General features: G+C 46.8%; 1 protein-coding gene across 2 annotated transcripts in view; it reads right to left on the reverse strand.

Annotated features, from left to right (window-relative positions):
- LOC111147268 (engulfment and cell motility 1) overlaps positions 1-22925 on the reverse strand; it is a 524081-nt gene extending 501156 nt beyond the window's left edge. For both annotated transcript variants that reach the window (XM_022503209.1, XM_022503208.1), the window contains exon 1: positions 22733-22925. The gene's annotated coding sequence lies outside the window, so the exon portion shown is untranslated. The remainder of the gene's footprint in view (positions 1-22732) is intronic.
- Between the last annotated feature and the right edge of the window lie 433 nt (positions 22926-23358).

Consider the following 23358-nt stretch of genomic DNA (forward strand, 5'->3'; position numbering starts at 1 on the left):
TTTCCAGCTCTAGGTACCATGCTCTTTGCCACAAACCAATGTATTCTATATTACAGATTATTTACCTAAAATATGGAAGGGTACAATATCTACCATTTCCCCTCAATAACATATGCCATCACTTCACCATTTTTTGTTAGTCAGACATTTCTCTTCCAGCCTACAGGAAACTCCTACAGATACAATTAAGCCTGTGTCTCTTGACCTAACTTCCAAAAACTCTGCTTTCACTTCTGAGGCTAAATAAAACTTGCAGCTTTCCATTTTATTTCACTTCTCAAATACTTACCCCAATCCCTCTTTGCCTCTTTTCCCCAGAAATAGATGACTGATTTTGCTGTGATGCACAGAGCCGTGCAGAATGAAATAACCCCTTCTCAGGGAAACACCCTCTTGGGGAAACCTAGATTTCCATGAGAAACCTAGAAATGAATTTGACAGATGGTGTCAGATTCATTTCCCTTTCTCTTCTTTTAAATTATAAGTGCCCTCTACCAGAGAGGCTGCATTTCTAACCACTAAAATGCCCTTCTCTGAAATTAAGGCTGCATTTCTAACCACTAAAATGCCTTTCTTTGAAAGGCCCGCCTAAACTAAATGATCTGCTTGAGATGACGTGCTGGGTGAGTGCTTCCTGAGGCCTCTGCAGTTGGACCTCATGGGACCTCAAGGCGGGGGCGGGGGGGTCCCTTGGAAGCAAGGAGTCCCCTGTGGAATGCTGAACAAGGTCCAGCTCAGCACTTCCCTTCTTCCTGGGACAGCAAGGCAAACTGGAAAGAGCCATGAACATGCTGGTGTCAGACCATCATTTCCTCCATAGCAGAATGTCTTTCCACAGTTGCAAATTCCTTAGAGGAGGAGCTATGCAAGTGGAAAAGCCATTTGCTTTACTGACCTTCTTGACAAGATCTTTCGTACTAGTGCTGATCACCTGGCCAGCTCAGAATGTCTAGCCCAACAGACTCCTAGAACCTTCATTCTATACTAACATCAGCCATTTTTCATATGCTTGGGTATATAAAGCTTCCTTCCATTAGCCCGTCGCGGTACACATGGGTAGAGATTTAGAAGGCACAACAAGCTACAGAGTTCACAAAAATCACCAGATTGCGTAGTACCCACAGGTACTCCCTAATTCAAGCCATAAAGGACTGGCCATGTAATAAGATTCTCTGTCCCATCTCTCTTGTATCTGAACAAGCTATACTCTCCTCAAGAATCTTTTGATATTAGCAATTTGGGTAGAGCCTTAGAGATTCTGACACTTTAGCAACATGGCCAAAAGCCCAGGAATCAAAAAACAGATGTGGTCTAAAAATTCTAGGCAATGAGACAATTTACCAATGCTGAGAAACCTATAGAGATGATTTGCAAACATGACTTCTGTCCTACAGTACCTGTCCTCTAATGACTGTCTGAAGTTGATGCTGTTCAGAACTGGACTTCTTAGCAGGGGTGACCAAGAAACCTACTTCAGGTTCGGACCTCCCAGAACATTTTGTTTTTAACTTCCCAAAGAGTAACATAACGCCACAACCAGCAGCAATTGGTATTTTCTTAATTGCCCATTTTGCTACATAATAGGAAAAACCCAAATCATCAACAGCTCATTTATTTATTCAACAAACAGTTACTGAAAATGCATTCCTGCCCTGTGCTAGAAACTGGGAAAACAAAGATGAGAAAGGGGTGCCTTCAGGCTTGAAAAGAATGCCGAGAAAGTAAAAATTTCCAATTTTCATAGATTTACTGTTACCTAAAATTACCAATTCGTTTTCATAGATCTTTCTGTTGTCCATCTGTTCACTGCTAAGCCTAGTTCAGCTCCTAGAAGGCCTGGCCCCTGGCAGGCCCTGGCTGAAAGAGCAGGGGAATGACACAAACTCTGCCAACTACTAGTTTTGACTTTGGCCAAGTCATCATGGACCTCAGATTTCTCATGTGTAAAATGAGCTTAAAAGGATTAGGTTAGGTCCCAAGTGCGTGCGCCACAGAATATTGGTTCTGCAAAATGTAGTAGGTTTTATTGAAGAAAAAGGGAACCTGTGGTTAAACTGCGTTTGAAAACCAACAATATTACAAAGAAAACAGGTTTCTGACTGCAGGCTTCTCAACACTTAACATGCTAATATATGAAGATAATCTTCCCAAGAAAGTTCTACGGGAGTCCCCCACTCAGTGAGGCTACCAAACCCTTCATGCTCTCTGGGGCCCTGGCACCTAGCGGCTCAGCACACATGTTAAGCTCTCGGTAAATATTTGCTCCACAGGCCTTTGGTCTCCTAACAAAAGGATCTCTTCTCCAGGATCTTCTTTGATGTTAACTCTTCTCATTGACCTAAGATCAGCCGATGTGCAGGCCATCTTTCCGGTGGGCTCTGCCCCTTGCTGGCCCTCTGACCTTGGGCAAGGGACGCACCCTCTCTAAGCATTGAATTTTCTTATCTATACGATGAGAGTGTTAACAGAAGTTAACACAAAGGACTGCAGTGAGAATAAAATTCCATAATGTACGTGAATCCCTCTGCATCATACGCAGTAAACACTCAATAAATGTTAGCTGTTCTTGTTACTCTTCACGAACATCACATACTTTGGATTCCAGTCTCAGCCTCGCCACTAAACAGACTTTGGCAAGAGGATCCCTGCGGAGCCTCATCACAGGCAAAATGCAGCCTTTGGATTACATCAGCGTTTCCCAAAATCTTGCTCTTCAGGGACCATTTTCCAGCCCTATTACATTTAATATCAACATTATTGCATCTTAGGGGTGCCTGGGTAGCTCAGTTGGTTAAGCATCCAACTCCTGGTTTCAGCTCAGGTCATAATCTCAGGGTCCTGGGGCTGAGCCTCCCACGTGGGGCTCTAAGCTCAGCACAGTCTGCATGTCCCTCTCCCTCTTCTCCTCTCACCCTCGGATAAATAGATAATCTTTTAAAAAAAGATTATTTCATCTTAGTCTCATCCTATGGAAGAAAATCTGAAACCATAGGCTTGACACATTTATACTTTTTAAATACGTATTAAAATGAATAAATAATTATTTAAATATATTTTAAAATCCAGCATTAGTACCCAACCCCTCTTCAATATCATAGCGAGGGAAACATTACTTAGAATCTCCAAGATCCTGGGGCACCTGGGTGTCTCAGTCGGTTGAGTGGCTAACTCTTGGTTTCTCAGGTCAGGTTGTAATCTTAGGGTCATGAAATTGAGTCCCATGACCATCTCCATGCTTGGTGCAGGGTCTGCTTCAGATTCTCTCTTTTCCTCCCACTGCCCCTCCTGCTTATACACGGGCTCTCTAAAATAAATAAATAAATCTTAACAAAAAAAAAAAAAAAAAGAGAGAGAGAAAGAGAGAATCTCCAAGATCCTTTCAATAAAATATTCTAAATCTTCTTTCCTGAAAAAAATCACAAACTAAACTTTCCAAAGCTAAACTGATCCCTCTAAGGAAGAAGCATGGTTCAGACCATCAAAGGGGTCCTTTTTAGAAACTAGATTCAAATCATTTAACAGCTGGAAATCAAAAAGGACCAAGGGCACAGAACTCTGTGACTTTCTGAGTTCAGATATTTCAACTCTTTTTCTCTGTCAAGCAAATTAATGTGTGTACTTATTTGGAACAAAATGTTTTGCAAAAATGGACAACCACTGCAGTTCAATTTACAGAATAAAAGGACATCTCCAGAATGTGCTACATTAGCTGGGCAGTAGGGAGGCATTTTTTAAGATACATTTTGGGCAAAGACTTCTTCAAATTCTAAAGCTAAAACTCACAAAAAGCACATAACAGGATGATGGCACCCAGCCAAGAACGAGAGCACCTGCTCCGCCCCCTCCCCCTAGGAAAAGCACATGGTGAAGAACTCTGACACCTCAGGCGAAATAAACCCCAGTCACCTCACCCCGCTGGCAGCGACCGAGGCTGAAAATGTGTCACAGCTCACTCCAATACAATACCGCCCTCCTTCAGATGTCAGCAAAACCAGAGCCACTATGAGATAGGGGAAAAACAAAACATAAAGAGCTCTGTAGACTAGTCATAAATAAAATGACCAAGGATTCTGTTCTGTAACCATTTTATGGCCCACAAACGTTCAGCCCTATCATGAGTAGGAACAAGTCTAAGTGGTAGTCTAAAATGTCTTTTCATTAATATCTTTACTTTTAAGTGCAATTATTCTAAAGCCCTTTCAATAGCTGTCACTTATTCTTTTCTAGGCTGTAGCAAATTACAGTGGGGGAGATGGCTGCTGACAGCCCACATCTGCGAATGGCACATTCTCGAATTTCTGCAAGGTCTGTTGTCCCTCCTTCCCGGCACAGCTACCAGGAGTACCCAAGTCCTGCAGACTATTGTCTTCACTGCCCAGGTGGGCCAATTAGGAGCCCTTGGTTACGTCAGCTGTGTCTCACAAGACCTCTGTCTACTGTTTCTCCTGCTGAAAAAGGGAGGAAAATCAGTTTTCCCGTACATGCGCCAAACACATTTTATCAATATGAAGGATGCATGTTTGGGAAGAGATGTGTGGAATGCGTGAGTCTGTGTGCAAGAGTTGTGTGTTTGTGTGTGTGTGTGTGTGTGTGTGTGTGTATTTGTGTTGGAGGAGGATGCGGACACTGATTTCATTTGAAAGGAATTAATATTCCAGGTATTGTTAACATCATAAAGCTCATCCTCTTAGGACACACATCCCAGGGAAAAGAGAACTGGGTCAAAGACACAAAGCAGTACATAAAAAATAAAATATTTTTGAAGCTAAAATAGCACCTAATAAAAAAATCTGAGTGATCACTTTTGGCACCTGGAAAGTGGTACAGCCTGTCCCCAAAAATTAAAATTGTAGGATACAAAAATAACTCTTCAGAGGAGCTTTCATAACTCGGGCTAATGAATCCAGCTGTGTTGCTTCCTAGCGGTCATGGTTAAGTGGAACGTTGGACTCTGGACAGGCACTGGGCCGGACTGGTGAACAACAGAGTATATGCGGAGAGCCCTGACACATCTGTGTCACCCAAATGACAATCAGACACCAGAACCGTACGATGGCATTTCTTGTTATAACAGCGGTTCATTTCCAAATCAACATGTAGCCTAGCGATCAAAACAATCGAATGGGAAGGCGCGCTCGAAAGACCCCTAGGAGATATTTTTCAAGCCTCTATGTGTTCAAAAATTCAAAGACTCAACAGATGAAAGCAGAGCAAACACAAATTAATTGCTGCTCAGAAGATGAGCTTTTTATTTTTTAATTAACGTTCTGTCCTTAATCCAAAAGCAGAAGTAAAACATACTAAGTACAGCGCTTACGCACCACTTCTGGTGAAGTGTTACCTTTTTCCCCTCAGGCTTTCTTTATCCCCATCCAAGTGTTTGAATTTAAGATGCAGCCTTGGCAGTGTGTGTAGCTCAGTGATGCAAATAGTGTGGGATGGCACCACCCAGAACTCCATGCGTGGGAGGGCAACCAGGAAATCAACTTCCCTTTTCTCAGTGTGACTCCATTCTGTCCGCAGGAGGACTGGGGCCCACGGATTGTTGCTTGTCCTTTTCGATCGGAGAAGGGAGGAGGTAAAGAGAGGCGAATGCCAAATAATATTTTGGGAGTACTTATATTTGCAAAACACCTGAGTTAAAGCTGTTAGTTTCCAACTTGTCATCTTGTCCTCCCTTCTCTCAGCCATCCCACATCCGGCCTGAGGTCTTGAGGCCATACGAGGAATGCAGGGGTCTTTGGAACAGGCGGCTATCTGGGAACAAGGGCTGGCACAGATTAAGAAAGGCAATGGGCAATCCCAAATATGCTGGAGTGATTCGTTTGAAACATCCCTGAAGTCTCTTCTAGGAGTACCAACAGGCAGCGAAAGAGGGGCTGCCCTCCAGTTTACTGCTCTCCTATCTTGCTGTCTGGAAACCCCGCTTTGGGCACGTTCTCCGTGCCTGTGAGCAGGGCAAAGAGGACGCGGTGATGAATGTGCTGCCGTCATTACACTCAGGAGCTCCTGAGCCATCAGGGGAGATGGAAACAATGCAAGCGCACATTGACAAGTTTTGTTTGTGTTTTTTTGGACAGAGGCATGAATGAATTCCCTATCAAGGGGCCAATCAGTCAGAGGTCAAGAAGGCTTTCTGAAGGAGACATTGAGAAGTGTGTTAGGTTTTAAAGGGTGAAGAATGGAGCTGTAGGAAAGAAGGGCAACCAGAAGTCATCCAGGGCCTTCCAAAAGAACCTTCATGCATCAGTTAGCCAGGGCAGGGAGTCTTTGTGTCAATACGAATTCCAGAACCTGTCCAGACTCAGAATTTCTGATGTCAAGGGCCCAGATTCTAATTGTTTTCACCGCTGAGATGATCCTGAAGCAGCTGCTCCATGGTTTTTCGCTTGGGATCTATCATGTCGAGCACCCTCCCTCCGCATTATAGAGGTAAGAGAACCGAGGCAACCAAGGAAGGACACAGGTTAGACTCAGTATCATCCTGTGACTAAGACCCAGGCCTCTTGATCCTCAATTCCATGGCTGGACCACCAGAGCCTGCAGAGCTCACCATGTACCTCTTCCATAAAGCACTCCTTTGGCTAATACAGTGATTGGTGCCTACATGGGGGTGTTAGTCCCACTGTATTCTGGGTGTGCTGACTGTGCCCGCCTCCTCCCCTGGAGGGAGCAGAGTCTCTCCCGGTGTAGCACCATCTCCCTGACATCGAACATTTAAAGAATGAGTTCATGAATGAAGCCCACAAACGGGGCCCACAAATAGGACTCCCCACAGCATCAGGTAAGTACTAAGAAGGTCACCTGTCCCCAACACACTTTATTTCTCTAAAGAGAGAAAAATAAGACCCAGCAACCAAACTCTGATACTGGAAAACACTTGGAATCTAAATCATAATGCAGAGAACAGGTAATGCGAACTTTTTTGGTAGACATAACCTATGCTAATAAAATGCCATTTTTTCCCCTACAACAGTTAAAATCCAGCATATACTTCAGAGTCTTGAGCAAACCTGAAGGGTGTTGGAAGCTAGCCACAAACCGTGCATCCTGGGAGTCCGTTGTGACTCCTAATTTCATCCCTTCCAACCAACCAATGGGCTTGAAAACACAATTCTGGAGAAGAGGTTCAGAAAGCATATATGCTTTCACGTCTACTGCACACCCGCTGAGGCCAAAGAACTCCATTCCCTGGTGACATTTTTCATTTTATTGTGACAACGTGTGGGCACCATTTCCATTCATCCAGTAGGAAACAGGAGTCATGAGAACATAACAAATTTGCCACCAGCAAGTACACGGTGAGTGATTTCAACCTCAGTCTGTATGGCTACAAAGCCCCTCCTGCCTCTTGCTCCCCCAAAGCCGTTCTGCAAAGTGTCTAAGGGAGGGCAGGGCTAGTTGGGGATGGGGGGAGATCAGCCCTCCAGCTGGGCAGGGGCTCCAAGCACTTTCTAGCATGGTGTGGTTACCACATGGACAGCAGAACCAAGGACCAATCAGAATATTGGTCTTGGCTAGTTAGTCGCAGTGTTTCCAGAAGGGAAGACGGGAAGCCCACTAAATTCTTAATCTGGTGGAAGCAGAAAAGCTGTAAGTCAGATGGACAAAAGTCTGACCCAAATCATAAAAACAGTCATGGCCTCTCCATCCAACCCCAGGCTTGAAGCAGTTTAGAGGCCCAGGACCCATTAAATGAAGGGGAGGCCACATCCCCTTGAGGATGGACCCTCGTAGATTGCCAAAAATTTATACTGTTACTCATTCTCCTAGCTTTCCTCCGAAGGGGCCTCTAGGCTTTCTTTGGGGGGAGGGGATATACCTTGGGGAAAAGGAAATAATCAGACCTTTTGGGGATTACTGGACACTGGCTCTGAACTGACTAATGCCAGGAGACCCAAAATGTCACTGGTGACCCACCAGCCAGTGACAGTGCTTCTGGAATTGAGGTGATCAGAGATTTTTAGCTCAGCTCTTTCTCATACCCATTCCAGTGGGTCCCGGAGCCCATCGGTAGTCACTCTCCAGCTCCAGAATGTATAACTGAACTAGACATACTCAGCAACTGGCAGAATCCCCATGCTGGGGGAGTAAGTCACTATTTGTTTATTTAATTAAGGGAGAAAGGGGCTGTGGAAGATCCGGGAATGTGGTTCCAAAGGCCTGAATATGCTCTACTTTTGGAGTGAACTCGGAACACTCAAGTTTGGGGTTTACTGTGTGTGTGTTATTTGGCTTCAAAGAAATGGGCTTGGCTCAGCACTGGAACATCAGGATTAATCATTCCAGCCATGAAGAGCCATGACACCTATCAAGTTTCAATTGCTAGCTGAAACCCTTGATAGCTGCTAGAAAAATAATATGCAATTATAGCCTAGAAACATAAATTATCAAGGCCACGGTGCTCTCAGATTGTAATAAATGAAGTGTGGGTAACCACATATGTGGTAGGGATCCCAGCCCCCAGTGTGTGTCACAAATGCCTGGTTGCCCACAGGCACTGGAGAGGAAGGAAGAGAGAAGCATTCTCTCCAGATTCAACAGTGGCTCAACTGTGGATGAAGGCACAAAGGGAGAGCAGTTTCAGGGTTTAAGCCAAGAAATGTTTTCAGCATTCATACAAGTGATGGTCTCCAATATCTATGCCCACAGGCTTTCTGGTGAGTAGGAGAGAATGACAGGTAGCTACATGAGGTATAAATACTTCTGTAGACAGGAATGCAAATGACAAAACAGTGGTTTCCTCCTCTGGAAAGTTCATTACATCGAGGGTAGACTGGGGGCCGTGGAAGGACAGGAAGGCAGTGACCGTTGCAACCACGGGCCTAGACATTGCAAAGCCACGGCCGTTGGCCTTCCCACCTCGGACATCTGGTCTGGCCCTCAGTCACAGTGAGCTGAAGTAGGACTGGTCTTTAGCAAAACTGTGTACAATGAGAGTTACATCCCTGAACCACGTGTCCTTGGGCTCCTCACTCAGGGACAAAGAAGCCATTTTTAAGGGCTCTTCCCAAAGGGACTGTAGGACACAGTGCTCATGTGCATGGGTAACAGTGCTTCATTCTGGAAAACATTGACTGAGCACCTGTTATGGGCTCAGCACTGGGAACATGCACCTTCGGGAACTCCCATCTACTCAGCACAGAGAAGGACTCAATGTGTCCTAGGAGAGGATACCAGGACATCCAGGAAGGTTCCTGGAGAAGGTGACCACGGAGTCATGCCATGCAGACCAGAGGGAGACATGGGTCCAGGGCACTTTACTCTCGGCTCACCCACTGAATTGGTGGATGCCTTTTCTGTGACTTCTTTTCTGCTCTAAAGTCTGCCCTTGATATCCATTTCAACCCAACTGCACCTGAGCAGGAATTCTGGGATCCTACCCTCTCTGGAGAACAGCCGCAAACAGTTCTCTAAGACGGGAACCGTGGACTGGTCTTACTTTGGCAGAACTCCAGAACACACCGAGCCTCTGGCTCCAGAGGGCAGAGTAAGCAAATCCGCAGAGGGGCTTCTCATCCCCCTGCCTCAGCTAGCCGGCCTTCCCCACCACCTCCGTGCCCCATAACCTCATTTAGGACTTACATAAAAAGATTCTTATTAAAATGGCGACAAAATGTAAAGTGAAATACCAGAGACACAGAGGGAATAAGCCACAGATCTGAGAAAACAGCTGCATATGAAAGGATTAGGAAATAAATTAGAAGAAACTCAAAGGATTTAGAATCCATTTCAGGTGCACTAGAAGAAAATCCCTCCAGGACCGAGAGAACAGGTCCAAGTTAAAACCTAGGCAGGAACAGAGGCTCCCTCCTCTACTGGCCGCCTCTCAGTGTTTTACCTCAGGGTTTATATTCTTTTTTTACTCCTTAGCACTTTTGGGGATGATGCTGTTCAAAGTGGAGTCGGGACCACTGGCATCACTGGGTCCTGAGGGACCCGTGAGAACGTAGTCTCTGGGTGCCCTGCAATGCTTGGGCAGCTGGAAGTCCGAGAACCATGGAACCAGCTACTGTATCATTCTTAAGTAGTGGTGATACCTGTGCTAAATCTTGGGTAAGCTGCTGTTTAAAATCTGAAGGAGACACTAGTGACTAAATTGGTTGTTTTAGAAACTGTTAGATTCTAAAAGTGGTAAGAGTGCGGTCACGTTGTGACCAATTTTAAATAATGTAAGATTTACACAATGAAGCCAGGAAAACCTTTACAATGCATACATCTGAACACATCGCTCCCTCAGGTGAAACGCTCCAGTGACTTCTCACTGCTCTTCTTTTTTTTTTTTTTTAAGATTTTTATTTATTTATTGGACAGAGATCACAAGTAGGCAGAGCAGCAGGCAAAGAGAGAGGGAAGCAGACTCCCCGCTGAGCAGAGAGCCCAATGAGAGGCTCGATCCCAGGACCCTGGGATCATGACCTGAGCCAAAGGCAGAGGCTTTAACCCACTGAGCCACCCAGGCGCCCCTCACTGCTCTTCTGATAAAGACCCAGACCCCTGATCCCCAGGAGCCTTCCTTTCCACTATTCTAGGCCTGGTGAGCTCCCAGCCCCCGGCACTCTGCTCTTGCGTTCCTTCAACCCCCGCATCTGCTCGTCACATTCACTAGGCATCTGCAGGGACTCCTCGTTCCCCACAGAAGCCCACTCTCTTCCCAGCCCTCTCTGACTACATGAATCCCTTGCCGTAGGCTTTTCCAGCATCAGCACCTTTCTTCCCCAGCCCTGGCCCCAGCTTAAATGTCACATTCCTTCGTGTGATCCTTTGATCATTGTACATTTCCTCCACAAGAGCAGCCCAAGAAAGCAGCAACACGTCTGCTATTTTTCATAGGAAGGGGACTCACCATTGTTTATGTGTCCCTTAGTACCCGCCCTGCGCCATGGTACCTAGCAGGTGCTCAATAAATATTTGTGGATGAACAAATGAATTAAAAAGTATTTTAAAAGGAAATGCTGGAGGCAAAATCAGACCCACGGTAGCCATCAAGCATGCCCCGACCCTCTCTTACAAGTTAAGGGCTCTAGTGTGTCTGGGATCCTAAAGACTGAAGTCCTGTGGTAGCTCCCCTTCCCATGTATAGGACACTCGGTACCTTCTTTGGCACTTTTCACTTCAAATGGATGACTCCAACTCTTCTTAATGCAATTTCCAGGGTCTGAAAGAAGAGTGAAACTCAATTTTACAGCTGCCATTGTGCCATTTCTCTGGGCCTCGCATTGATCTGGTTACAATTACCCTAAAGCCTATTCATTGTCTGAAAGATGTAGTTTGAAATCAAAACAAACCTGGAGCTTTGGCTTCTTATACTCTTGTACCTCTTTAGGTGCCTTAACATTCTCAGCTCCTGGGGTCAATTCTCAGACCGTTTCATGGCAATTTCATATGCCAGAATCGTTAGCGGCGTATTTAAAGATTGAAAATGGCCCTAAACCAGTCTGCAGGAATCGCAACACAATTCTTAGGACAGTGGAAGAGTGTCTCCTGGGAACATAAGTGAATCCACCACGACTGCCCTCTTCCCCCTGCCATCTTGCTGGCAGTCAGCCCTGGCTGAGGTAATGACCCTGACGGTGTGCTCTCACTGGCTCCTGAAGCAAAGCTCTCATGGCATATTCTCCACCAAGCAGCATGGCCAGTCAATACGAAGTCCCAGCACAACAGGCTCAATGGAGGCAAAAACAAATTTGACAAATGGAGGGGGACTCGGCTGCAGGAGAGCTGGCATTAGGTGTGCTGCAGAAAAGAGCATTCAGTTTGGATCTGCATGATGTTGGGCAGTCAGCCTCTCTGACAGATTTCCTCACCTGTAAAATGGGTACAGGGTAAGTCAATGGGTCTGAATCACTGTGAAACTGTTATATACCTTGGTCTGAATATAATTCTCCAGTGATTTACTGTAAATCTGTATTTCATGGTAGAAATCTTGTTATGAGTCTTCAAACATTTCCCATCAGATCCCATTTAAAGCTACACACCAATCCTAATACATAGTGTAGAGGTATTGCTCTAGAGCCGACAATCCAGCAGCTGAACGTTCCCTAGTTATCACCCTGCTTGGGAGAAGAGAGAGTGAGTGGAAATTTATTTTACACTGAAAATAGTGTGCAATTTGTCACGTGCCAAACAAGATTTGCATATAGTGATTAGATGAGGGACTTTTCACAACTCTAGTAGTCGGGGGTGGGGAGGGGAAGATAAACGTTTCAAAACACAAGTTTAGAGTAGTTTCCATTTGCACAGTTCTCTTCCACACCCATACTTCACAGCAGTTTAACATCTGTACTGAGGTTGATTTTTTTTTCCATCCACTCATGAAAGCCATTACCAAGTGACAGGTACATGAGCTACTGCTTAATGAGCTGGTGAGTCTGTGAGCTAGTGGCTGCCTTCCTGAAGGCACATAAAGCAGAAAAGTCACCCAAACAAACTGGCAATAGCCAGAAAGAATAAACAGAAATGGAAACAGGTGTCTTCTACTTCTACTTCTATAGGTGGCCATAAAATGAATTGTCCAACCTAAGACACTTTGCAAAGGGAAAGTTGGTACGTGACATTATGCTGGGCCAACACAGCTATCCTGGGTCTAACACTCAGAACTGTAGTCATCCAACCTTAATTTTTCTGTTTTATCCCCAGAGTATTTGTTAATTGGTGTGACAGGCTCAGATCAAACAAGAAAGATTACTAACACTTTACTACCACCCACCTGCCAATGAAGATTAACAATCTCCCACTTCCCGGAAGGCTTCAGATGATTCAGAAGGGGACATTTACCAAGTCTTACTGGAACGACTGAATTTCCTTAGTAGGCAACAGAATCACATGAAATCCAGTTCAACTGAATTAAATTCCTGTCGATGGCTCTTCCCCTGGTACTCCACTAACTGGGGGTTTCTCACTGGCCTTCCTTCTACACGGGGTGAGTGCAAATAGCCCCGCCCAAAAGCTGGATTTAAGGAAAGGGAAAGAGCCTCATTTCACAACCTCCATTCTCTCTACACGAGGCAAATAAAATAAAACAACAAAACCCCAGGTGAGTTCCAAGTGAATGGGAAATAGAGACCTATTTATAAGAGCTTTTCTTCAGGACCTCAGGTTGCTAACAGGATTCATTATGTCCATTCTTTTAATTCACAATCGATTGTGATTTTCCCTGACCTGTATCTCAGCAGTCTACCTCTGAGGAAAAGTTACATAAATCAAACTAACAGTCTAGCAAAAATCTTAGGAGGAATTTCCTAGGCTACTTACAACTCATAAGGAAGATAAAATAATAAATGCATGTCTTTAAAGGATTTTAGCAAGATATTTGAACAAAAGACCTGAATAGGAACTATTAAATTAGTAATAATAACCTCAGCAAATCCAATGCACTGCTATAGGGGTATCCTACTTTACGGTCATCATTCCATTTAATGCCTCAGCAGCTCCAAGAAGCAGGGACTTAGATTATCTCCATTTGAATGATAAGAAAACTAAGGGGTGCCTGGGTGGCTCAGATGGTTAAGCTTCTGCCTTCGGCTCAGGTCATGATCTCCAGGTCCTGGGATCGAGCGCTATGTCGGGCTCCTTGGTCAACTGGGAGTCTGTTTCTCCCTCTGCCTCTCCACCTGCTTATACTCTCTCTCAAACGAATAAATAAAATCTTAAAAAAAATTGAATGATAAGAAAACTGAGGCCAAGAATAATAATTAACTTACACCAAGTCTGTCAGCAGGCAGAGCCCAAAAGATACTAGAACCCTCAACTGACAAGCATGTATATATTTAGCCTTAAACCTCAAAGACTCCTGCTTTTCCCTTCTTCCCAAATCCAATCAGTCACCAAATCTTTCTTCTTTCATCGCTGTCAACATCCTTTCTCTCTGACTTGCATCCATCCAGGGGGTCTCCAGAAGCTGCCTCCTTAAAGGAAAAGGATGGTCCACTACTCAGACTAGCAGGTAGGGGCAGAGAGAGTTGCATTTACACAGCGAGCCTCCTGCTTTATTTACTTCTTCATTTGACCAAGATTGAGTGTTTCTTAGGGTAGGCCCAGAAGGAAGAAACTGACAGCTTCCATCTCTCCTTGGCACCTCCTTCCTGCCTCACCCTCTAATCTACCTTCCCTGTTGCCCTGGGAGCTGGATTTCTCACTGACTTCCAATTGCGTCTTTTCCTTCCCTAAAATCCTTTGTTTTTCCTTTCCACTCAATGGATGCCCAGCGCCCCAAGGAGTTGACATGAGGCCTCTTTCAGACTTTCTCCTGACTGCTGTATTCCTTGGACACGTCATATTGTTCTTCCTTTTAATACTCAGCTTTCCAGATCTTTCTCAAAGTCCCTTCATTGTGAACTCTATCCTCTGCAATCCGCAAACAGTCTACATACGCGTACATTTACCACCCTCCACTGTGAGTGTCTCTTAATGGGTCTGTCTCCCCATACTGCTCCCATGAAGTGGATCTTACAATGTGCAGGGAGTGCCCTGACTACAGAACGTAAAATGCAGTCAAAATGGTTGCTGAATAAATAAATGAATGAATCATGTAAATAATGTATTGTGATGGGTGCTGTCAGCCTAGCAATATTCCTGTTTGAACACAAAGATGCATTTTAAATGTAAGTCGCACATTTATTTATTGAAATATACTACAATTAATAAATAAAACTTTATTGTGCTTCTCTTGTATAAACCCAGGCAAATGTTTCCCCAAACTCTCCACTGAAGAAGAATGGATGGTAATTGAGAAAACGGTCCTAATGAGTTGAAGTCACTTTCTGGCAGTAGAGAAAGTCTAAAGATGATGGAAACATATTCATTTCTTGCTAAAGGTTTTGATTTAATGAGATTTGTAGTGACTTGATATAAATGTGACAAGCACTAGAGAAAATGGGATTTGGGAGCTGATATAATAAGTTTCTTTGCATTTAAAGACTTTTCATTATTAGGAGAACTGCATGGATGTGTGTGTGTGTGTGTGTGTGTGTGTGTGTGTGCGCGTGCGTGCATCTTTCTCTCTCGCACATACAGACACACATACTTACTAGTAAGTATATGAAAGAATCAGTCTCCTTCCCCCAAATCTGAATTTTTGAGGACTCCATCACTTCCCACAGAGTGGCCCAGTATTAAGACTAACTAGGGCACGGGGTCCACTATAAAAATGCTATGAAAATGGTGAGGTGGGGCTAAGGGGGGATAGTGGTCAGGAGTCAAGGAAAAAAACCAGCCTTACTCAGTGCTATTGGAATTCAGTCTTCACTCGGCCAAAAATACGCAATCTAACCAAAGTCCTTCCACTAGCTCTACCTCCCAAGCCACATGTCTTTTCAGGGCTATGGGCAAAGCCAGCTGCGGCTCTACGTTTGGATTAAAGAGCCCGAAAACAGAAAAAAAAAATTATTTTGAAATGCATTACACTTCAAAATTAAGGGTAATTGTGTGTAGCAGCCTGGAAAATATAGCTCATCCAGCACTGCTCAACCACAGAAGCCCACAGCACCAAATGCTGGTTCTCTAAATGCAATTTCAAACTAAAAAAAAAAAAAAAAAAAAAAAGGCACAAAGGGCGGAAGGAAGGGTGGAGGGTTGCTATAGGGCTGTGACTTATAAGGAGGCTGCTGCCTTGGGAGTCATAGCCAGTCCCCAAGTGGCCGTATTTCTAGGTTGCTTAAGCCACTAGAGGCTGCTCTGCACAGTTACTGCAGCCAAACATCGAAGGTAAATAAAAGGTCGACAGATAATTACATAAGGAAACAAATGAGGCAAGATTAGGACAGAAATCTAACGGACAGAGGAGGAAAGGACTTCACAGAGAGACACACCTGAAAGGCTTTCCCCTGACCAGTTCAATGTCCAGGTCCCACTAATGGAACAGCAGCATCTGTGACTATCCAACTAGCCCAGGGACATTGTACAAGCAAGGGAGGCGGCGTTTCACCCTGTTAACTCATTCCCACGCAGACACTTCCTTAATCTGGTGACAGAGGTCTCTGAATGAGCCAAACTGAGCCTCGTGAACCCCCTCCCTCATTTCGTTTACCACAGTCCCATTCTGTAGAGGGTATGGTTACTACAGCAAACAGTGGCCAGGATTCTAGACCTTGTGTGGAAACGGAAACACAAAATCACTCGCTATAGGTCTCTCCAGCCATAGCATACCAGGAAGAAACACACGTGAAACTCGGCAAAACTGAGCTGGGTTAGGAAGACAATGGTAACACGGGAAGGAAGGAAACTCCAGATGAAATGTGAAGATCTGGAGGAAATTAAAGATCATACAGGGGTGAGACCACCCATAGGAGAACAGACCACATTAGGGTCTGAGGAGTAAGCCGTAGAGAGAAAGCTGGGGCATTTATAGTTGCTGTCAAGTCTAGCCTATCTGACAGCACATCTGTTAGTCTTAACTTATGCAAGAAAACAAAACAATGGCTCTCAACTCGGGGGTGAGGGTGGCCCTGGAGGGACCACTGGCAACGTCTCGAGGCATTTTTGGTTGTCACAACTGGGTGTTGCTACTGGCATCTAGTAGGTAGAAGCCAAAAAAGCTGGTGTTTCCTACAACGCACTGGCCAGCGCCCTCGACAAAGAATTATCCAGCCCCAAACGTCAAAAGCGCTAGGTTGAGACCGCCTGAAATGAAGGGTCAACATAGAAGGGGCAACAGCCCGCAAGCAGAGAATGAACAGAATCGATAGCCTCGGTGTCAGCCCGTGGGGAACTGCCCCGGTTTAAAGACTCCAGTCTCTGGCCACCTTTGTTGGTATGAATCTATGGGGCCAAAGAAATAGCACAAGTTAAGACTCCATTATATGTATTCCCTACTCACTACTTGGTCCCTTCCCACCACCAACGGGTTCCAAGCTTTTGCTCTCACCATGACTCATCTACAGAGTGGGGGAAAAAGTGTTTGCTAAATAATAAGTGTCTATTCTCCTTGGTAAACAGTGTTCTCATTTTTGATTAATGAATTCCATTCTGGCTTATATGCTTCAATATCATGAGCTTAGGGAGTGGGCATGCTGTCCCCACGAGAAAGATCCTCTAACCCTCTCAAGGCTAAGAAGTTTGGCTGTGGGGGAGATATCCAAAGGGAGGCACCAATTCAGCCAAATTCGGCCTCAGTGGCAGAAGACACCTCCCTGGGAGCCATGGCAACCCAGGGCATTTCTACCAGCAGACAGGAGAGAAGGGCTTCCTGGATGCCCAGCAGCATAGCACAACACGGCAGGCCTGGCCTCAGACCAAGCTAGAGAACCAACAAGGGCAGAAAATAACCAGTACCGGCATCATGGTGCCTGGGAAAGGAACAAGGGAAAAGAGACAGAAAAGCTGGGTGTAGGCTCAGAGAGACTCTCCAACAATCCCTGTGACATTGCAGTCCTCTAAGCTACATCCATAAAATGGGATAATAATGCTCTACTGCCTGTTCTCCACCCTTTGCAAAGCCGCATTCCAGGAAGAAGGGTGTCAGCTGTCGAGGCAAGAAGGGAAATATCACTTGGATCCTGTGACTCCAAGATCTCTAGGGCAATGCCGGGTCAGGGCTTACTGGAACATGGCGCCCTCCAACCACTGTCCACCACCCACCAGACACACCGCAGTCCTGGCGTCCAGCAAGTAGTAAACGTTTTCTAACTGAGGAAAGTTCCGTTCCCTGAATTAACGTGAGAACTAAAATAGCCAAAACTACAGCCTCAATTCCTAAAATTGAGGTTCCAATAATAATCTTGCTCAGATTCTGGAAACCAGTGTTTGTGGGGGCCTAGAACACTGACTTGAGAATCGTCATCTCCTTCTATTTATACATGTGACTAATCTCTCCACTCAGCGCCACGCCAGGTTGTTGCTGTGGTTAATTCCGTTTGGTGAGAAAGCATTCCTTCTCCCACACGGATTCCTATGGGATACTTCACGGTTACTCCACCTTAGGCCGGTGACAGAACTCGGCTTAAACTGTACCTGCACTTATCCTGGGGAGGTGTGGAAAACACAGCTAACTTATTCCTGGATCCTACTCGGGTTTCAGCGCAGGCTCTTATAAATAAGTTCTAACTGTTAACACTCAGACAACCTAAATCACTGGGCCGGGTGGGGGGGGGGATAGCAAACTGCAATGCGTGTGTGTAGGAGGCACTCAGAAGTGGCTTTTCCTGCACCTGATCGCCTGGTGCTAGGCCTCATGGGAGCCACACTCTGTCCCCCAGATGGGTGGTCTTCAACAGCCTTGTTTCAGCCAGAGCTCAAGTTCTTGTCCTTTCTCTTCTTCGGTTGGCTGGTCCCAAGCCCAAGTCACCTAAAATGTTTTATCTAATTATGTATCATGGCAGTGTGGCAGCCACTAGGAAACGTGACTACCGTCTTTGCAAAGGTCTGAAAGTAATTAAAATACGCACATGGGGAATACTGGGTGTCAACAATGAAAAGTTGAGCAGAGGCAAGTTCCCAAGACCTGAAAAGCTCAAAGACCTCCAAAGCTCAAAACTAAAACTTGGGCAGAAAATAGGACATTCAGTCATTTTATTCTTGGTAAGAGGAAAGAGTAATTTCGAATGAATCTGCGGCCTCTCTGTATCGCTAAGTGACAAACACACCAACTGGATTTCCAGTTGTGACAATGGGGCGGAATCACGACCATCACGTCCTATCAGCAGCAGCATTTTATCAGTTAAGTCCACGGCTGACACGTTTACTGCTTCTGCTTGAACATTTGCAAACTGCAGCTCTTGGAGGAGATTAAACCAAAAGCATTTTGTAAGAGGGTGGGAGCAGCTAAGTATTTCTTAATGTATGGCCTTGTGAACCACGGTCATCAGAATCCCTGGCAAATTGGTTGAAAAGGTAGATTCCTAGGGCCTCCAGAATTATTAAAACAGACTTTTTTTTTTTTATACCACATTAAGCAATACACTTGACATTAAGACTGTCTGTTTAAAAAAACAAAAAATTTAGTGTAAAACGCCCCAGTTGTCCATTGTACTTTCTTTCACTTCATGTTTTTAAACTGCTGGTTTGGACCTGATCAATATACTCAGATCTATACCGGGCTTGCAAGCCTAAACTTCAAAAACCCTGGACTAGTAGACAAGAAGGAAGCCGAACTGGAGTTGTGTAATTAGCTGCAAACACTTGAGGCTTTGTGATGCAGAGAGCATTTAGTAATTCCCCACCTTTTCCCAATTCAACAGAATGAAAGTCGGAAAAACCGAACTACCCACTTGGATGGTTTCAGGCATTAAAGCAGTGGCAGGCTTCAGTTACAAACCTTCAGGGTAAGAGCTGTCTTAGATCAGGACAGGAAATGTCCTCCATAGGGATGATTAGCTCTAAACTGAACCTTCAGTGTTAAGAAAGATGATAAGGTAAGCAAAGTGTGCACTCAGTAGAGCCCCTTGGCATGGCCCCAGCCACATCCTCTCTGCAAGGACTTCAAAGCACTCCCTTCCTCCACTTCTCCCCACCCATTCACACCGAACACCTAAAGGGGGTAAATTACTTTAAAACACTTAAGTATTGTCCTAGATCCATACTGTAATTTCATAGATGCTTCAGATTTAGAAGCACTATAGAAGCCCCTCATCTGTTACCTCTCTTGTTTTTCTAGTCCTAGATATTTCTTGTTTGTCTTCTCCCCTGCATCTCCCACTAAGTTTCTTTCTGCCTCCCTGTCCTTCCTCCCTTTACCCCTTCTCTCCCTCTGCCTCCACCTCCATTTTCTGGGAGGGCAGAGCAGGATACAGTGGCTATCTCTGACTTCACTCCATGCACAGTAACACCCTTCCTCCTAGAGGAGTATTTCTTTGGCTAAAGCAACACATGCTTTGAAAAGACTTTCTCCAAGGAGGATGATAAAACAAACACCAGATCTGAAATGGTTATGCGTTATCAATAAGTCGTACTGATTTTCCACTCTCCCAAGGAATTGCCTCTCTCTTCCTTCAGGCTGAAAGTTCTGAGTCAGCTCCAGCAAAGGCGGTCTGCAAAAGGAGCAGCTGGGTATGGTGGGAAGGGCAAAGAAAAAAACAAAAGCCTGTTACCTGGGTCCCCTTGCCACTGATGCTGCAATATTTCCCTGGTATATTTCCCATAACAGTGATCTCTTATTCAGTCCATCAGCAATTATTTACTGAGCACCTAGTCTGCTGGGAATCAGTCTAGGTGGACCTATACACAAGACAAGGTCCCTGCCCTCATGGAACTTCCGTCCTAATGGGGGAAAGAGACATAATCAAATAAACAAATGAATATATAATGCGAGGGGGTAATAAGTGCTAAGAGGGAAAACCGAGTTATTTAAGAGGACCAGAGAGAGGTTGGTTGCTATTTTACATGAGATAATCAGGAAAGGCTGCCTGCAAGCTGACAACTGGGCAGAGAGAGACCTGAAGTGAGCAAGGCAGTGAGCCATCTGGACATGTGGGGAAAACTTACTTGCGTAAAAGGAATAGCATGTGCAAAGGTCCTGGGGAGAGAAGTTGGAGAAAAGGAAGTATGTAGGTGGTCAGAATGGCTGCAATTAAAAGCAAGAAGGGCACCTGGGTAACAGTTTGTTCAGCATCTGACTGGTTTCAGCTGAGGTCCTGATCTCATGATTGTGGGATAGAGCCCCATGCACCCCACCCCCAGCTCAGTGGGGAGTCTATTTGAGATTCTCTCTCTCCCTCCCTCCTACACTCCCTCTGTCTAAAATAAATAAATCTTTAAAAAATTAAAAGGCAGAAAGATAAGACATGGGAAAGGGGGTGGGCGTGGAGATATGACCATTAATAACACCACCCACCCTGTAGCCCAATGCCTGCTCCTGGATTCCACAAGAATCAGGCCTCCCGGGGCCTACTTCACAACCTCCCCTTCCCTGATAACCTACCAAGCTTCCTCCCCAGTTCCCTTCCCTCCTGACCCCATCCCCCTGCAGAGTTCCAACACTCCAGGTCATTCCCTCAATTTCCCAATTAGACAACCAGTCCATCTAATTAAAAAAAAAAAAAATCTGAGTAATAAATATAGTAGGAAAAAAGGCAACATTTAACCACAGCCCTCAAGAGAGAGGAAATGTACCATAGTAAAGAGCAGAGGTTCAGAAGGGCAACCATAAAAAAAAGTCTGCCACATGACAGCAGGAGATCTGGGCTTCTGAGGTTCTGCAAACTGGGGGAGGAAAATCCTTGAAATAACCTTGGGAAGTAGGTATGGAGGCTAGAGATGAAAAACCATGACCAAGAGAGGCCCTTAATAATAGTTCCTAACAGGCTTTTTAACGTAAAAGTGAACCTGAGTGGGGTTATGTCCCTCTCCTTCCCAATGTTAACCCTCAAAGAGCTAATGCATAAATACACATCATTAATTACTTTTATAAAAAACAAACACCTCCTAAATTCTTCCACTGCCCCACCTCCTCCACCCACTCCCAAGCAAGGGCAGCGCTAAACCAGGAGCCTACAGCCTCTGTCCCCTGAGGCAGAAACCCTTGTCTTGGCTTCTCTGAAATCTTGAATACAAGGGATTAAGTCCGCCTCATTCATGACCAGGGGTGTTAGGAGGCCCAGGGTGCGAGGCACAGGGTATCACAAAATATGCTCAGTGAGTCCCAGGAGCTGTCCAGAGGCCCCGGGGGGGCCAGGTCACTGCGGGAGGCCAAGTCCTGCAGCTTTAGGTCAACTCAGGTCCGACCGCCAAAAACCTCTGCCGGGAGCTGCCAACGAACTTCAAACGGCCCCCAAGCGGGAGAGGGTCATTTGGCGGGAAGTCCCCAGCCTTGGAGCCCCTCGCGGTCGCGCTCTCTCTCTCTCTCTCACACACTCACACACACACACACACGCTCACACGCTCACACGCTCGCCGCCCTCGCGCGCGCCCGCGACACAACACGGACTTCCCAACCCCAATCACACGCGCGCACCCCCCGGCCGGCTGACTTCTGTATTTCCTCTTCTTCAAAGCTACTCTTGGCGATCTCCGCTGCTGCTCACAGCTCGGATTCCAGGACCCCCCGAGCTCCGCTGTCCCCTACTCAGAAGGCGCGCCCGGTGCCCCCCCCACCTTCCATGCCGGGATCTCCCACAGAAGCCCCCCTCCTCCGCCGTAATTCACGGTCCCAGCGGGGGACCCCGGCTTGTCCCCAGGAGGCGGGCATTTACTGCCTCCCTCGCGAGTCCCTGCCGCCCCAACCGCCCCCTCGGGCCCTCCATCCCTCTAGCCCCTCGCAGTCCCCTCCCCAGAGCGCGCCGGCCGAGGAATTCCCTCCCATCTGCCAGTGCCAGAGAAAAGCCAGAGTCCAAGCAGCCAGTCCCTTCTCCAACGCAGCCTCTCGGGTCTCCAACCCCCAAATCCCACGCTCTCCGGTCCCCAGTACCCCAGCTCCAGCAGCACTGTCCTCCGGCAGCCCCCACCAGCCGGCCCCAGCCAAATCCTCCCCGCGGGTTCCCGGGCCGGGGCCCTGCGCTGCATCCCCCGCGCCCGCTCCCTCCGCTCCCGCTCCCACTCCCACACCAGCCACCCGGCTCTGCCCAGACTTCCCCAACTGCGAGCGCCCGGGAGCGCCCGCAGCCCTCGCCCCGCCGAGCGCCGCGGCCACCCCCGCTGCAGCCGCGGCGCCCCCGGGGAGGAAACAAAAGTGTCTCCGCGGCGCTCGGAGTCCCCCCGCAAAGCAGGGCGCCTCCTCCCGTGCCCCAGCCCCAGCTCCCTCCCCGGCCGCGCTGAGGTCAGCGAGTCGGGGCGCGGCGCCAGCCCAGGAAACTTTACAAACCTGCCCGGGGTCGCAGAACAGCGGCGGTGGCGGCGAGGGTTCCCCGAGACCAGAGCTCTGGCGACCCGTGACCATTGAAGGGGGGCCAGAGACTCTGTCCCCCAGCTCAGGGCCGCGGCGGTGTGGGTGGCTCTGCCTCTATCCCGTGCCCATCCTCGCCCGCGCACACGCACTTACACTGGGGATCCGCCGGCTGCTGCGCTGCCGGCTGCCGCTGCTCTCACTTCCTCTTCCTTCCTCCTGCTGGCCAGAGACACATTTTGCATCTGCAAGGCATCCCAAGATCTACCGCGAACTCTCCTCCCGAGCGGACGCTGCGGAGTGGCCGCCGCCGCCGCCCCCCGGCACCTGCGCCGGGACACGCGTGGTTGGCGCTTTCACCTCCCGCCCGCACCCTGGAGCCTGCCCACCGCACTTTGCCTGCGGGGGGTGGGGGAGGGTGCCCGCGACTTTTTGAAGTCCCCCTACTTAAAAAGAAGGAAAATGTCAAACACCGTGCACGCCTCAGATCGGCTATAAATAATATGTGTGCGGAGCATGACTTCTCGGATGAGCTCACACGCGGCGCTTTGCAGGCACTAATTAACTCCGTCACCGTCATAGCGCCACCTCCGGGAGGCCGAGAG

The sequence above is a fragment of the Enhydra lutris genome, unplaced genomic scaffold, assembly GCF_002288905.1.
Source record: "Enhydra lutris kenyoni isolate GAN:26980312 unplaced genomic scaffold, ASM228890v2 scaffoldscaffold16, whole genome shotgun sequence".
Taxonomy (NCBI): domain Eukaryota; kingdom Metazoa; phylum Chordata; class Mammalia; order Carnivora; family Mustelidae; genus Enhydra; species Enhydra lutris.